At 40.2% G+C, this 15,713-nt stretch overlaps 1 long non-coding RNA gene across 1 annotated transcript; it reads right to left on the reverse strand.

Moving 5' to 3' along the window:
• Positions 1-6,010: 6,010 nt before the first annotated feature.
• LOC111608650 lies at positions 6,011-15,407 on the reverse strand. The gene is made up of 3 exons (XR_002752788.1): positions 15,302-15,407; positions 6,269-6,405; positions 6,011-6,112 (listed from the first exon to the last, which is right to left on the reverse strand). It is a non-coding gene; the product is annotated as an uncharacterized LOC111608650 (long non-coding RNA).
• Positions 15,408-15,713: the final 306 nt, after the last annotated feature.

The following is a 15,713-nucleotide window of genomic DNA, read 5'->3' on the forward strand; positions in this document are numbered from 1 at the left end:
GGTCATCCACTGGATTGCCTTCTTTCTTTCATTAGCACAGATAGGCTAGCCTTAGCATCGAAACGGTTGGCATTAACACTGTACAAGCTAAAGATTAGCATGCCTAGACTGGTTGCCCATTTTACCAGACTTGTTATTCTTCCTTTAAAGAAAACTTTATCAAGACAAATGGTTAACGTAAAATATCTGTAAGCAACACGTGTTACATGTACTGACGTGTTATTTTTTACAAAATTTACTGCGATGCAACGTGACATCAACAGACCTACGCTCAGTGAACTTGGCTGAAGTTGGCATGTAATTTGTGAAATGACTAAAGAGCGATTCCACTTAACTTTTTTCCACTACCGCTCTATTTTAGAAACTTCCATACTTTGACTCTTAAAACCTGGGCCAGATTATTTTACACTAAAAGCAGAATATGTGAAAACCCAGTTTGTTTAATTGATCGATTGACAAGTACTGTACCTCCGTTCTTTTAAAAACATTTTTTTCCCTTAGCAAAGTCACAGACAACTTTTTCTATCTCACCAAAAGTGTTCACTAAACTGAATAGTAAAGAATGAAGGAGGGCAAACTTACATCAAAATGCTGTGTGTTCATGCTACCTAGTCTAGCTATCTATTACATTTTACAGCAAATTTTACACACTCTGACAGGGTGCACTGTTTACTTATATGTTTACATGACTGCATGAGACACGACTTGTTGCTATGCATTCACAACAGTGCCACGGGAATTGCAAAAACAGATGGAGACTAATACTAACAATATATTTAGTGTCATGTTCAGTTAACAGAGCAACAAAAACAAGCAACAAGAACCGTTTCCTGTGGATGACGTTACGTAACCTCACGTTTAACTGAAGGGCAAGGCAAATGTCCCCCATCTTGCTTCTCATATTGTACATGAAGACAGACGCAGCGGATAAGTTATTAATGATCTATTGTACATTATGGAAAAGACTGTTCGTCCAAAAACAGACAGGGGACTTTACAGGTCTGAGACAATGGAAGAAATATAGGGAAACAAACCCAATGACATCACCAACAAAATCACAGAGAAGCAACCGAACATGTCAGAGGCAGAAATTAGTAGAAAGACATGGAAAAGGCGTAAAAAAAGAAAAGAAAAAAAAGGAGTGATGTCACAAGCATAGGGGGATTCGATTACTGGAAAATGTGATTGAGGTAGTTAGATGTTTTAAGTTTATGTCAGGGCGAGTGGCAGCACAGGCGAGACAGAGCAATGTAATGAGGAGAGGGATTAAAAGGAAGGTAGAAATCAAGGTGAGTGGATTAAAAATGACGTAAAAAAAAATAGGCAGGAAGCGAAAAGTGAGAGAAGAGGGTGAAATAAAATGGAAGAAGTGGCGTTAAAGAAAAGAAAAGAGAGTGGTTGACTGATAAGTACCAAAGGACAGCAACACGGGGGAAATGAACAAATGATGGGACCGAGAAGATTGCAGATTGAGGAAGATGGTAAGAGACGGTACTGAGACAGAGCATGAATGAGTGGATGAAATCTAGATTCATGAAGTAAGGAGTGAAATAAACCAATTAATGAAAGAAAACTATAACTTTTGATAGTTTCAATTACTTGTGAGCCTTAAGGCAAAAATATAATTTCAGATTCTGAAAGATCACCCACATTAACACATAACAGAAAATCAACCATGAGGACTTTGATTTAAATTTGGGGCGTGTTTGGGCCGACCTTCGCACATTTCAGTTTAAAAGGGGGAGAGACTCGTGAAGCAAGAAGCAGCAGCAGAAGAGGGGAAGCTGAGGGAAGGAAAGAGGCCATGATGTATGGCAGAAAGGAAGACAGGAGGTAATTAGTGCGGGAGAGAAGGAGAGAAAACATGTTCCTCATTAAAGCCACAGCTGAGAGCGAAGCGCCGCAGCTCTTTCATCAGTGATCTGCTGCGCGCCTGCCAAGTGTAAAAGTGCACACAGCCATGCAGCTGCATGCGTGATGTTACGTGTCAGGTCAGAGCCGGGGGGCCGTAACTGAGCGACTGACTAATTGTGCTGTCTGCTCACCATAAAAAACACACTCCCAATGCGCGCACACGCACACACACAAACACACACCGTGATTATGCAATCATCATCATCAGTATAATCTTCTTGGCTTAGAAATTTTTTCTCCATTTTTTCTTTTTTTTGCCCCCTCAGAGAATGAATATCGGCACGTCTACCCTGTCTTCTAGAAATCCTCCGCTCTGCATGTCTAATCCCTAACCAGTGCTTACATTACACCATGCTGTTACCCCACTAAACATCAGTAATATGTTAAATTGACATTTTATTTTCAGCTCTAATACTTAGGGGGAGTGTTGCTTTGATTCCTTTATGCATGTTTGAGAAATCCCTTCATCTCCCGTGGCAACCGTTCAGTTCAGCTGTGCAAAACGCCTGGTGGGACCTAGCCCCGCCTCCCAGGACGAAGTAGAGTCCAAATTTATTCATGTAGCGCATTTACAACTACCTCAGTGGGCCAAAGTGTTTCGCAATATTCACAAGAAGAATTACTTTATTCATCCCAGCAGGGAAATTATTTTGCAGTTACAGCACACGACAGGAGCTGCGTCTGCAGGCAGCCAGCTGAGCCGGCGCCATTTTTTGAAGGACACGCGGCAAAGGTCATCGGGACCGGGAGTCAAACCCGCGACGTCCGTGGGTCTAAGGCCTCCAAATGTGGGGCGTGCTAACCCCCTGCGCCACCACAGCACGCCCCATAACAACATCACAGGTAGATAAATGATATGACAAAAACTAAAAGTTTAGTAGAAATAATAAGAGAATTAGAAAATTGGCAGAAAGTAGGAAAAACTAATAATATGAATAAAACCCCAAGATGTACTTGATATCAAAACATTTCTATAACAAGTGAAGGTAATACAATTACTTGATTGTGCTGTAAAATGGCACTGTGGTTGGAATATAATGTACATAATATTGCACCTTTGAAATGATATTCTGCTTTGGTTCAGTGAGATCTCTCTTGTTATTTTATCCTGTGAGTTTTTTTATTTTTTTCATTTATCACATTTTGCACATTGCTGCATTTCAAAAATGCCACATAAAATACTTTGTCAAATCACGACTGTAATTCCTGCTGTAAAGAGACAGATTTGAATTATGGCGTGCAGACTTTTAATCTGGGTTGTACATAAACACAAAGGGGCGAGGATCAGAAATTATAAGACTCCCACACACAGAGACTGACTTGCAAAGCCGATTTATTCTCATTTCATTGCTCGACTTGCATCAGGTAAACACTTTATTGTGCCGATTAGCAGCCATCCTAATTCCTTTATGTCGGCGTTATGCCTTAAAATCCAGTAAATCTCTTTCTCTGCCAAGTCGGTTTTGACTGGATCAAAAGTGTTGACATGAGTTCTATACACTCTTAATTCCCCACAAAGCCAATTTCATTCGGATTGTCTGAGAATATATTTGCAGAGACAACTTGTCAAGATTTATATTATTCCTCAGGAGAAAGAGAAAGTCTCCTTCTCTCTGTCTGTTGTCTTTCTACAGAGACACACACACTCTAAACACTCGCACACATGTCCACATTCGTCACAGAACAGCTGAGCTCCACAGAACTACCTTAAGCATTTGCAATTTACCGTCTCCACATGTGAAGGTGATAAAACCTGCTCAGGCGTATAACACAAACCACCGCCGTTGACATTCATCATATTGCGCTTTTATGTGACATGTCAGTGACGTTTATGACAGCAGCCCGGAGCTGTTTCACCTTCCGTCCATCCTGCTCGAGTCTGCTCGTCCGCGCGCTCGCATTCGCCCGCGCGCGTAAAGCGGAGTGTCAGCCACAGTTCAGCTGGCGCTTAAACACCGAGCAACAAGTGAAAATCAAAACACGGACAGCTGGTCCCGCTGCCCACGGCGGACTGTTTGCTGTGGAAGAGTTAACACAGACAAACACAAAGTGAAAAGGAGACAGGCGGAACAGGAAGGAGGAGAGAGAAAAGGTATTCATGGCTGTTCACCGTTAAGAGGCGTCTGAAGGGCGGCTCAAGCGAATGCTAATATGAATGCTAACGTCTTAGAAATGGCTTATTCTGAAGGCAAACCTTATTGTTGACGCGACATATTCCCGTTTTAAAGAAAGAAGTGTGCCTACGTGATAAATGCCTGGTTTTTTTTCCTCCATCCATGTCGCATTTGTTTTTTCATCATAAATTGACGTCATTGAGATGGATTCAAGTCAATAAGTTCGCGATGCAGAGCATTGGCAAAGCAAGGAAAACAGAAAATCTAAAATAAGTGAAAACCTACAAAACAGAATCACAAAACGAAGAACAAAATATGGCCAAAGGAAATATAGAAATATGAAATAAACTTATAAATATGTTCAAAGAAAAAGCTCTTGTGGAAAAAAAAAGACAAACAAATTATAACATTAATAATAGCTATCATGAACTATGGCTTTTCAAAGATTAAATTGTTCCAAATTGTTCTAAGCTTTGTGTTTTTATTGTTGTATTTTGATCAATGTGAGATTTTCTGTGTGAAATACAAACATTTCTATAATTCCAAATTACCATGTCAAAGCTGCTAAACTGAAACGTCCCTCTTTTAATGAATGTTACATCAACAGCTGTAAGTGAAGAGATAGGTAATTCATCAATCAAACTGTCTAATTGTCAATTCGATTATTGGTGCTGCAATGCCAGACAGATTACTCACCTGTGTGGCGGTGCTGGAACCAAAGAGCCTGGTGACGTGAGGCATGAATGGAAACATTTCTGTAACTGTAAAGGTGAGTGAGGATGAATCAAAACACAACATGCTTTTATTTTTAGCCTCATTATTATAATTTTTAGAGGTCAAATATTAAAAACCGAATGAAACTAAAAGTTCTGTCAAATGAAGAAAAAGAGGTTCAAAAGGAGGGGGGGGGGACCTCATTCAGTCCTTCAGGTCATGACCCGAACAAATATGAGTCTCTGGCGCTCGCTTCATACTCTTCATCTGGCAGATTTGTCCTCATAAATCTCCTTCCATTACACACTCAGACACACACTCAACATCACGAGCTCAAACACTCACACTTTCCCTCCGTCCAGTCTTTAATGTATCAATGCCTCCATTGATACTCTTCCATGAGTCTCTCTGGGTGGATTTTGCCTTTTGGGGGTCTAGCCTGCCATGAAACGTCTTTCGTTGTATGGTAAGGAGAATGGCATTCTTTCAGAGTGATCAGCCACATATCAAAGTGAGATCAAATCCTTTCAAATATAATATTCTGGGTGTGAATTTTCCAATTTTTTGAAATAGTTGCCAAAGATTTCAGCTTCCAGGAAAAGCCCTAACTCAGTCTTCGAGAAGGTAGTTCTGATTCTTGGACAACTCTTCTGATTGTTGGTTTGATTTCTCTGCTGTAAGTGTTGAAAGGATTACCTTGTCTAGTATAGTTTATGTTGCATTACACATGCTAAATGTTTTTTGTCTAATTGGGAAGTTAAGACGTTAGGAAACACATATGTAAGCAATGATTTCCAATTATTTTACAAAGGTGAGGTTGGGAATAAATTTTCTGTGTCTACGTTTCCATTACAAATGTGCGCAAAGCTGTGTCAATATTCAGGTAATGCGGACAAAACACAATTTCTGCGCTTCCATTAAACAAGAAATCACACTCTATTCTAAGGACTGAACTACAGTATCAATCACAGTGGAATTTGTTGCATATGCAATTTTAATGCAATTTTGATTTCACATTCCATGAAAAAAATGGAAAATAGGGGGGAAAGCGGCTGTACAGTGGTAGCACTGTTGCCTTGCAGCAAGAAGGTCCTGGGTTCGATTCCCAGCCCGGGGTCTTTCTGCATGGAGTTTGCATGTTCTCCCTGTGCATGCTGGGTTCTCTCCGGGCACTCTGGCTTCCTCTCACAGTCCAAAAACATGACTGTGAGGTTAATTGGTCTCTCTAAATTTTCCCTAGGTGTGTGTGCATGGTTGTTTGTCCTGTCTGTCTCTGTGTTGCCCTGCGACAAACTGGCGACCTGTCCAGGTGACCCCGCCTCTCACCCGGAACGCTAGCTGGAAATAGACACCTGCACCTCCCGACCCCTCTAAGGGACAAGGGTGTAAGAAAATGGATGGAATGGATGGATGGATGAAAAAAAGCAATAGGTTACTGTAAACATAAATGCATTAATGGTAGAGAGTACAATGGAACTAATTTAATATTACATAATATTCTCTAATATCAATAAGTACAAGCTTACCTAATGTTGGTTCTGCAGCGTAATTCCTTTTCAGACAGGCAGAGTTCCAGACATAAGCTCACACGGAGACTCCCTCTGGTGCGGTGGGGAGGTGAGAGGTGAACACTTGTGGTGTCCGCAGCACTCAGGTGGGGTTGCTGTGTTTTGGAGATGGTTGATAAACATTAAAACTGTGCTTAGATGTGCAGAAACACACACGCACTTTCAGTAAGCGAGCAATAACCTGTGCATATCAGTGCATTGACAACAACTAGACCTTCCTTCTGTGCACAGAAAACTGCTTACAGTCCAAAGCAACAATTTGCTGAAGGTTGCTTGGTTAGGAGATGTTCTAGCTATTAATTGAAGCTGTTAAATTGAGTTTTGGCTGAAATGAGGTTTGGTGTACAAAAAAAAAAATCAGGTCTCTGAATCCTGCAGTTGCCTTGTGGCCATCTTTAAACGATTGTGGGATTATAAAGCAACTTCCAGGAATTATGCAATAAAGACTAGTCTAGTATGTTCCTATCTTTCATGATTTTGACTATAGTCATAAAAGTGGCATCGGAGAACAGCTATTTGGTGATGTGATTGTAAACAAAAGACCTGATTGGTAATATAAACAGCTTGACATTGTTTATGCCCGCTCTTTGTTAATGAAAATAAAAGAACACACATAAGCTGCCTAACATATGTAAAATCAACTTTTTTCTTTTGCTTTACATCATATTATATATTATAATGTTATTCCTTCATCAAAAACATACCTGGGGTGTTGCTTTGATTCTTTCATGCATGTTTGAAAAATCGTTTAATCTCCCATGGCAACCATCCAGCTATGCAAAACGCCTGGGTGGAACTAGCCCCGCCTTCAAGAGGCACGTCCTCCTAGGAGCTGCAGTTTCTGAGCTTCCACATTACAGAGCACCCTTCCCCTAACTCAGCTCCTTCAGACTAGCCAGTAGCAATTAGCAAACACCTGGTAGAACTGCTCATCTACTGAGTTCATTATAGGAGCTACTTCTCAGTGCGACGCTGGCAAAAATGTTGTTAAAGGGTTAATAGAGGAGCCATGTTGTGACGACTTCTTTAAGGCGGACATTCAGAAAGAGCAGGAGCATTTCAAGAGACAGAGGCCAAATTTCAAGGCATTACATTAAAAATACCAACATAATTTTTATATAAAAAATGCTGTATTTGATTGTAACTAAGTTACATAGTTACTTGATTGTGCTATAAAATGATACTATGTGGCTAGAAAACGCATAATAAATGGTGCGACATCCACATGTCAGAAACCAGTGTCTCTTTTCATATCAATCATTTTTACTATCATTCTCAGTCTTGTTTTTGAAGGTAATGGCAAATCGGTGCGTTTTATCCGCTTTCAATTTTAATCTAAAATGTTTTCCGGTAAAAGACGTTTGAACTTTGTTTGTTCTTGTCGGTGTAACTTCCAGATAAACACAGGGTTGCCAGGGTTTGGGAAATAAGTCAAACTTGCTCCCTTAGCTAAAAGAAAATAAACGAATAAACAGAATCGCAAGCATGTGTGGATAATATTTTTCACAGCCGCTGCCTCTGGATAAGATTGAGGCATCTTCCGGTCCACTCAACCTCTGAGACAATCGGAGGAAGCAGAGATGATGTGTTCTAATGTTGCTAAACAGGAACAGAAAAACAGCATCACCGCTCTCCTTTTAAGGTGAGTTCTCTCTTGTTTCCCAAACCTCTTCGTCAGTCCGTACCTGTGATGTCACCGATGAAAAATCTCCCGCTTCCGAGACTGCAGTTTCTGGTTAATAAGTGACGGGACCTTAAAGCAGCTTGGCCCTTATGTCACACTAATACACAGAAAGAGAGACACTGTCTGGACTGTTTCCGTTTCGTAAAATAAAACAAAACATAAGTTCAGGCACACACAATGCGAATTAGAAGGGTGTGTAATACCCAGTCTGGGAAATAATTGGTTTCCAAAGTGTCCACTTGTGTCCCTTGGACAGAATTTGTGTAGCTGCAATTCAAGAATGATTCAAATTTGAGCCGTTTCTCACTTGGTTGGAGTAGATGAAGACTTTTTGTCTGAAATCGGGGTAATATTAATACCAATATAATTTTCTCACAATAAGAAATGTGAAGTGCCACACAAAGTAGCCATTTTTTTTATAACCAAGCTTTTGTAATAAGTAGAATGACGTTTATTCAGAGACTTTTACTGAAAAACCGATATTGCTGCCTCCAATTCAGCTTTTATCTGTAAAACTAGGTTAAACATAGCCAAGCGTTTTGAAAGAAAGTGTCGAATCGAGCTCAAAAGAATTTGAAATCGGATTCCTTTCTTTTAATACAGCAAACATGCAAAATCTCTTTTAACGTTTGGATCTGCAGTGAGTAATGTCCCTTTCCTACAAAACAAAACAAAACATTGGAGTGATTTTTTTTTTTTGATAGTTTTTATGTTCCTGGCCCACGAGACAAAACGTTTGGACACCTCTGTCTTACAGTTTACACTTTTCAAAATACTGACCCTGAAATACATGCCATCAATTAATGGGAACCTTCAACATGAATGTGCAGCTGTCTCAGAGTTTCCTCAGCCCCTCAGACGTGTCTGACTCACCTTCATGACATCACCGCGGTGAAGTCACTGTCCTGTGAGCGGATTAAGCTGCCGATGGAAGGCTGTCACGATGGGTCCAGGGTAGCTTAGCGCGCTCACACAGATCAGCGTGTGTGTGGCTCAGCAGATTAAAGTACGCGCTGTGCTGCATGATGTCATGAGGTTGAGGCCTGTGCGTGACCTATATTGCATTTCATCCCTGTTTCTTTGCTTTTCGCATAATCTCCACAGTCATTTCGGCGAACCCCAGCCATTGAATAATCATTTCTGAAGTCTGAAGTGAAAGTGAAGTTTGAAAGTTAAATTGGTAGCACAGTCTCTTCATATGACTGAAGGTTTGAGTAAAATAGTCAACTGGTTATTGCAGACAACCAATCATACATTTAAATTCTGTTGGTTTTTTGATACCTAACCACTCCATTATGTTTTGGTAGTTTGCAAGGACTGGCTGGTGTAGCACAAGATGTCCCTAGCTGTGTTTCTATTGACCAGATAATTGCGAAAATTGTAATTCTGAAAATAAATCTGCTTAATGGAAACATTTTTTAAAGAAAGTTTTTTGCTACGTTTTTGAATGATGAGGTGGTTTTCCATCTGTATCAAAATGGCGTAGTTCGCAAAAACTGCAATGGAAGCACTTTTTTCGCATCACGAGTTATGTGCTCAACAACTGGATGCCGCTACTGGTGGAAAAAACGATAAGGACGACAAGAAGTGGTAGGAGGACGATGGCACAGCATGTTTTTTAATGACGTCGCATGAACAAACCTTTTCATTCTGTGTCTTATTTAATCAAAACCCCACAATTGCAAAATTGTACAGAGGGGTGGAGCAAGGGTCGGGCTTGGAACCTGTTGCTAACTGCTTGAAATTCTAGTATTTATTAAAGGATTCAAAACTATATGTTACATGCCACTATTTATTCATGACCCCCTTTACAATGTGGTTAAATGTTGCTTAGCAAGTTGCAGAGAAATTCAACAAGGTTTTGGAAATATTGTCACTTAATCTTTATTTAGAATAGGGCTGCTCTGTGAGGCTTGGAAGTTTGAAAGCAACAGCTCTTAGGAGGAGCTGCGCCTTGAAGGCGGAGCTAGGTCCACACTGGCATTTAGCATGGCTGAATAGTTTCCATGGGAGATTAAAGGATTTCTCAAACATGTAAGAAAGAATCAAGGTAACACTCCAGCTTTGTTTTTGATGAAGGAATAATATTATAACGTGATGTAAAGCTCAAAAAAGTTAATCTTACATAATACTGCCTAACTCTATGCCTAAAGACTCTAAACCAGCTTTGTAAGGATGTTCAAGTACCTAACAACAGGCCTGTCATAACCTGGAATCTGCTGGAACAACAGCATCACTGTCCACTAAAGTTTAAAGTCAACAAGAGTTAACTGGGTGTTCACCAGTATAACAGTGCCTGCTCCTAAGTCAACATCTTTGAACAGTAAGGACATCTGTGTGTGTACGTGCGCGTGTGTGTTGCGGTGTCCCTTATAAACTATAAAAGCTTGTCGGGGACAAAGGAAAATCCATCCTGTTTATGGACTTTCCTGAAATTCCAACGGTCATACTTCAGCCATTTTCCTAACAGGAAAACAGATTTTTGGCTGGATATGTCCCACCGGCTTCTCTTGAAAGGCATCACCGTTCTTTAGAGTGTGGGCAAGGCCTCCATTTTCTGGTCAGCTCAGTGATAAAAGTTGGCTCAACCCAACAGTGTTGACTGACAGGTACTTTTTCTGCAAGTCTGCGACGTAAATAGGGAGCAGTATTAATGCGTAAAACCTTTTTTTTTTTTTTTTGAGGATTTAAAATTATTCCATGCGAAGCGCAGGTTTCAGTCACTTTTGAGTTTTTACAAAGCCTTCAAGGAGGAAAATTAAGGCTTTTTGTTTGAGGCTTAGTGACCACTGAGATTAGGAGTTCTTTTCCTCAAAAACATGTCATCAGGTAGCGGTCGTAAATGTCTGGCTCGGTTCCCAGACTTTCTAAATATAAGCTTCTCAAAAGACTTGTGCAATAAAATATTTAGTGAATGTGACCTGAAATAAATGGAGCAAAGCCAGTTTCAGTTCAGTCAGAAAGAGCCCATGGGAGTAATGCACGTCTGATAATTCTCTGTTAAATGCCTTATAGAATATGAATGTCCGTCTCCTCCAGGCATCTTTACAACTTTGGCTTGTTTTCCCATTTGCATCACCCTTGTGTTTTCTTGTAATTGTAATGGCATGCCTTTCATATAAAATGGCTGATGGCAATCAGCATTTTCATGTATTATTCATCTGCTCAACCTTAGAAGTCCTCAGACAAAAGTAGGAGAAAAAGGCTTATATCCTGGGAATTTTTGAATATTTATGATGCAAAGAAAAATGTGATTTTCTTCTAAGAACACAATTTCTGTGGCAAGAGTTTTCTTTAAGTTTTACTCAACACCAAGAAACTGAGCGATTTTGTGATGCTATAATCCACATCGTAGTGTAAAAGTAATGAAAATCCATCATTTGTGTTTTAAATCATCTCCCTTTGCGTATAGGTACATCGCCTTGCAAAAGTATTCCTACTCTGAATTTTTGGGGCATGTTGTCACATCACAACCACTAAAATCTGTGTTTTATTGGTATTTTACACAATGGGACCAGCGCAAATAAGTACATTTATTGAATTGTGAAGTGAAAATCTGAAATTGTGATCCAGATTTGTATTCCATCCCATTAAGCCAATACTTTGTTTTACCACCTTATGCTTTAATTACATTGCCATGGACCTCTCAGCAGTTTCTTTGTTGGATGCTCTTCTTGAACAACTGATAGTTTAGATGTCAAACGCAAAATTTCTGTGAGATGGTCATTTTATTATTGGCAATGCAAAGTAAGCCTGCTTTGTGCTTCTCCCCAACTTTGTCCCTGACCTGTTTGATGCATTTCTTGGTCTTGTGAACTTTGGTCACAAATATTCTCTAGAACACATTAATTGACGTCTGAAGGCAATCGTATCAACCGTCCAGATATCCCAGGCAGGTCTACTCTGCATCCCCAGAACTAGAACCAAACATGGAGAACATAGTGGAGTTTCTATGCTCCGCTAATCCCGAACAAACGTCCAAAAAACTGCAAAGATGCCAAAACACTGACTTCCTTTGAAACGAGGGTAAAAATCCACATGTTTAGAGTTTCCTTTGATTGGTAGTAAGTGGAACATTCATCAACACATTTGATGTGTATTTGGTGGCTGATTTTGATGACGGCATTTGACAAAATGTAACGTGTGTTACTCGTTTAATAATTGGTTACTGTATTTATGTTTCTGTGCCCTGAAGCACTTTGAACGGCCTTGTTGCTGAAATGTGCTACACAAATAAACTTGGCTTGAACTGAAGACCCATTAAGATAAACAGAAGTTTGTGGTTGTCATGTGACAAAATGTGGAAAAAATGGCTCTGAGGTAAAACAATGGTTCTGTAGGTGTAGGAATAATTAACTCTGGTAGACTTGATGCACTAAGTTGTAGTACTTTCTTCCGATGGGACCTTGATAATAGATTGTCAGCGATGACTCAGGCCGTTTGAGTGTGTGCGTGTTGGCGTGAGTGTGTGTCACTGTCTATAGGTGTGTCCTCCCTCCCCTGTCTGTTTTCTTAAAACAAATCACTCTCTCTCATCTGTCCTCCCTGTCTCTGCGCTCATGTTCCTTGATTGTACACAACCCCTACTTAAACTGTCTTGTTGCCGCAAATATACACCCACACCCACACACACATTTCACTCACTCTATTTTGATCACATTCCACCCCAATGACATTAGCTAGTGTATGTGTGCATGTGTCCCATGACATCAGCTGTTTGTTTGCATACTGTGATTGTGTCTGGGGCAAAAGCTTGCCAGATAAGCAGGGTGGGAGTCTGTGTGCGCGTGGATGTGTGTGTGTGTGTGTGCGTGTGTGCGTGTGTGAGCATTGTGAGAGTTGAAGGGAACTGAGAAGGGAAATACCAGGACATGAAAGAGAGCATTAAAATGTTCTGTCTGGAAATCAGTGGAGTTGGCACTAGCGAAGAGCTTGGAGACTATATTACAGACACTTTATTGTCGAGGAAACGATGATTGAGTGTAATTGTGTTTCTCTGTCTCTGCCGCTCCTTCACCCTGGCTGGAGGAAACTGCAAACTAATGATAAAACCTTCTGAGACAGTGCCGTCCACACTGATGGACGGTGTATTCACAATCATTTTGCTGGTGAAGCTCTGAAATGATTAGTAATTAAAGACAGGAGCAGTATTATGTGTTTTCCAGGCACATTGTGCCATTTTATTAGAGTAACTATACTTGTCAGTAGTAGTTGTTGTAAGAAAGCTATATATATCAAATATAACTAAAAGAAATTTGACTTTCTAATTGAAATTGGGCCTCTGTCTCTTTACGAAGTTCCTGCTCTTTAAGAAACTCTGCCTTCAGGAAATCCTCACAACACAGCTCCTTTATTAACCCTTTAACAATGTTTTTACCAGCGTTGCATTAAGAAATAGCTCATATAATGAGCTCAGCAGACATGCAGTATCACCAGGTGTTTGCTAATTGCTGCTGGCTAGTCTGAAGGAGCTGAGTGAGGCAGAAGCTCAGCAGCTTGGGAAGTGCAGCTCTGAGGTGTAGCATCACCCTCAAAGGTGGGGCTAGGACCAACCAGGCGTTTTGCACAGCTGAATGGTTGCCATGGGAGATTAAAGGATTTCTTAAACATGCATGAAAGAATCAGGTACGTTCTGATGAGGGATTAACATTACAATATAATTTAAAGCTCAAAGTCAATTTTATATAATACTGCCTCTTTAAAGATGTGGGCCAAATTTCTAAGTTTTGTACGTCCAGTTTTCCTCTAAAATCACCGATCTGACCTTGTGCTGCCCAGTGACAAGGTCAGATCGGGTTTATTTTAAGCTGCTTTTACAGAAACCATTCGGGAGTTCCTGAAAAGGTTGTCGTTTTTGACTGTTTATGGCAACACCCCACTTTGCTTTCTAAAAGGTTTGGCCTCAGGTGGTCACACTACCTGCTGCTTGGAGTGTTGGCGTTTCAGAAAGTGTGTTGTGGTTTTTTTTTTCCTGCATACTGAAGAAATCAAAGAACATTATCCTCACAATGCACTGCCATCTGCTTTGCTCAGATGACAGTGGGTTTGTTGAAGTAGGTGTATGTCCAACAACACAGCAATGTGAAAACTGCTGGGGGTTCTGATATGGGGTTGTTTGCTTTTTTAGGGATAAAACTATAACCATCCTCCAGTTGTCCCAGCTAATATCTGGCTGATGTTTGTGTGCAGTACGCAGCTCAGCCGTCGGTACTCCTACGTACTTCAAGTACAAACAGAACAAAAACAGACAGTATCGTCACAAGCGTCTATAGCTAAATGGCTCCCCCTTGTGACAGATGGTTTAAATTACAGCTGGTGTACGGGAATGCCAGCTACCGACCCCCAACACCATGACGTCGTTTGGTAGCATTGGTAGCTGCTTACTGCTGGGAAATGCAAGAGCGTCACCGGAAGCAGTTTGAAAGTGAACAACATCACCGGTGTGGTCGTGTACAGCTGCAGGTAAATAAATAAATAAAACATATAGAAGAGGGGCTATATTTCCGGTGAGAAATATATGTTTGCTGTAAGGTCTTAGTATGATCACATAAATAAATGTTACACTTGATGGATATTAATTTAAAACATTTTTAGAAAAAATAAAATAAAATTTCTTACTGCATTACTGCAGTTGCAATACAGAAAATAAACTGTATTTATTAAACTGTAACAGTTAAACTGTAACTGTATTTATGTATTTATAAGAAAATAATACAAAGATAAACTGTACATAATGCATCAGCTATATAATGCATCCAATTTCTTTTCTAAAGCAGCAATGCTGTCGAGTCTTTCTTAGACCGTTTCATAATTTAACTATCACAATTCTAAATTTCACATTAGTTCTCAATTGCAATGTGTCAACTGCAAATGTCTCTCTTAGATTTCTCTACAATTAAAAAAAATACTGGCGGAAAGACTGCAATTGAAACATAAGCAAACAATATTAATAATAAAAGTGCCACTGTCAAATTTCAAAAATGTAACTGGTACGTCACATTTCACGTGTCTGAACTACTACTATTAGTATTATTATTATTATCCTCACAAACGCCTTTATTTTGAAAATCTCGCCCGGAAGTCTGTTTTAGCCTCTTAGCTTGACTACTGTCAACAAGCGGCGAAGCGAAGCCATCCCAACAACCGTCAGTGCTTGCACCGCAGCTGTACTCTGCTGTCACGGTGTCCAAAATTAAAGCCTAAATTAATGAAATACAGCGCAGTTTAACTTTAGCTTCGGCTATTTCGTAGCAGAAACTTGAGCGGGATTATGACGCTTTAAACGAAGCTTAATGGTTGAGTCTTACCTTCCGAGGAGAGGATTATCATCTCCTGAGCAACTGGAAACTGACAGTTGTGTTGGCTGTTAGCGACTTGTTCTGTTTATCTGCGGCAGACGGCTCTACATGACGAGGTAAGTTATGAACGCCCAGAAAAACCCGCTCCTCGTGCAGTGAAACGGTTTGCGTTTAGGTTTCACACACTTTGTCCGCTTCATGTGTCCACCACATTGCTCTTCTTCGTGATGCCACTTTTGTCGGTTGGGCTCCCTGCTGCGTTCAAGGACCATCCAGACTTGTGGATACTGTGCTCCTTTATTTTATAAACGTGCAGGTATTTAAAATCCTGAAACCCATATGTCCAACTAAATAATGCTTGTTTAGTGCGCTAATGTTACCTTACCTATTACTATTTTATACATAAAGACAACGTAATTTT

This window comes from Xiphophorus maculatus, chromosome 5 (genome assembly GCF_002775205.1).
Source record: "Xiphophorus maculatus strain JP 163 A chromosome 5, X_maculatus-5.0-male, whole genome shotgun sequence".
Lineage (NCBI taxonomy): Eukaryota > Metazoa > Chordata > Actinopteri > Cyprinodontiformes > Poeciliidae > Xiphophorus > Xiphophorus maculatus.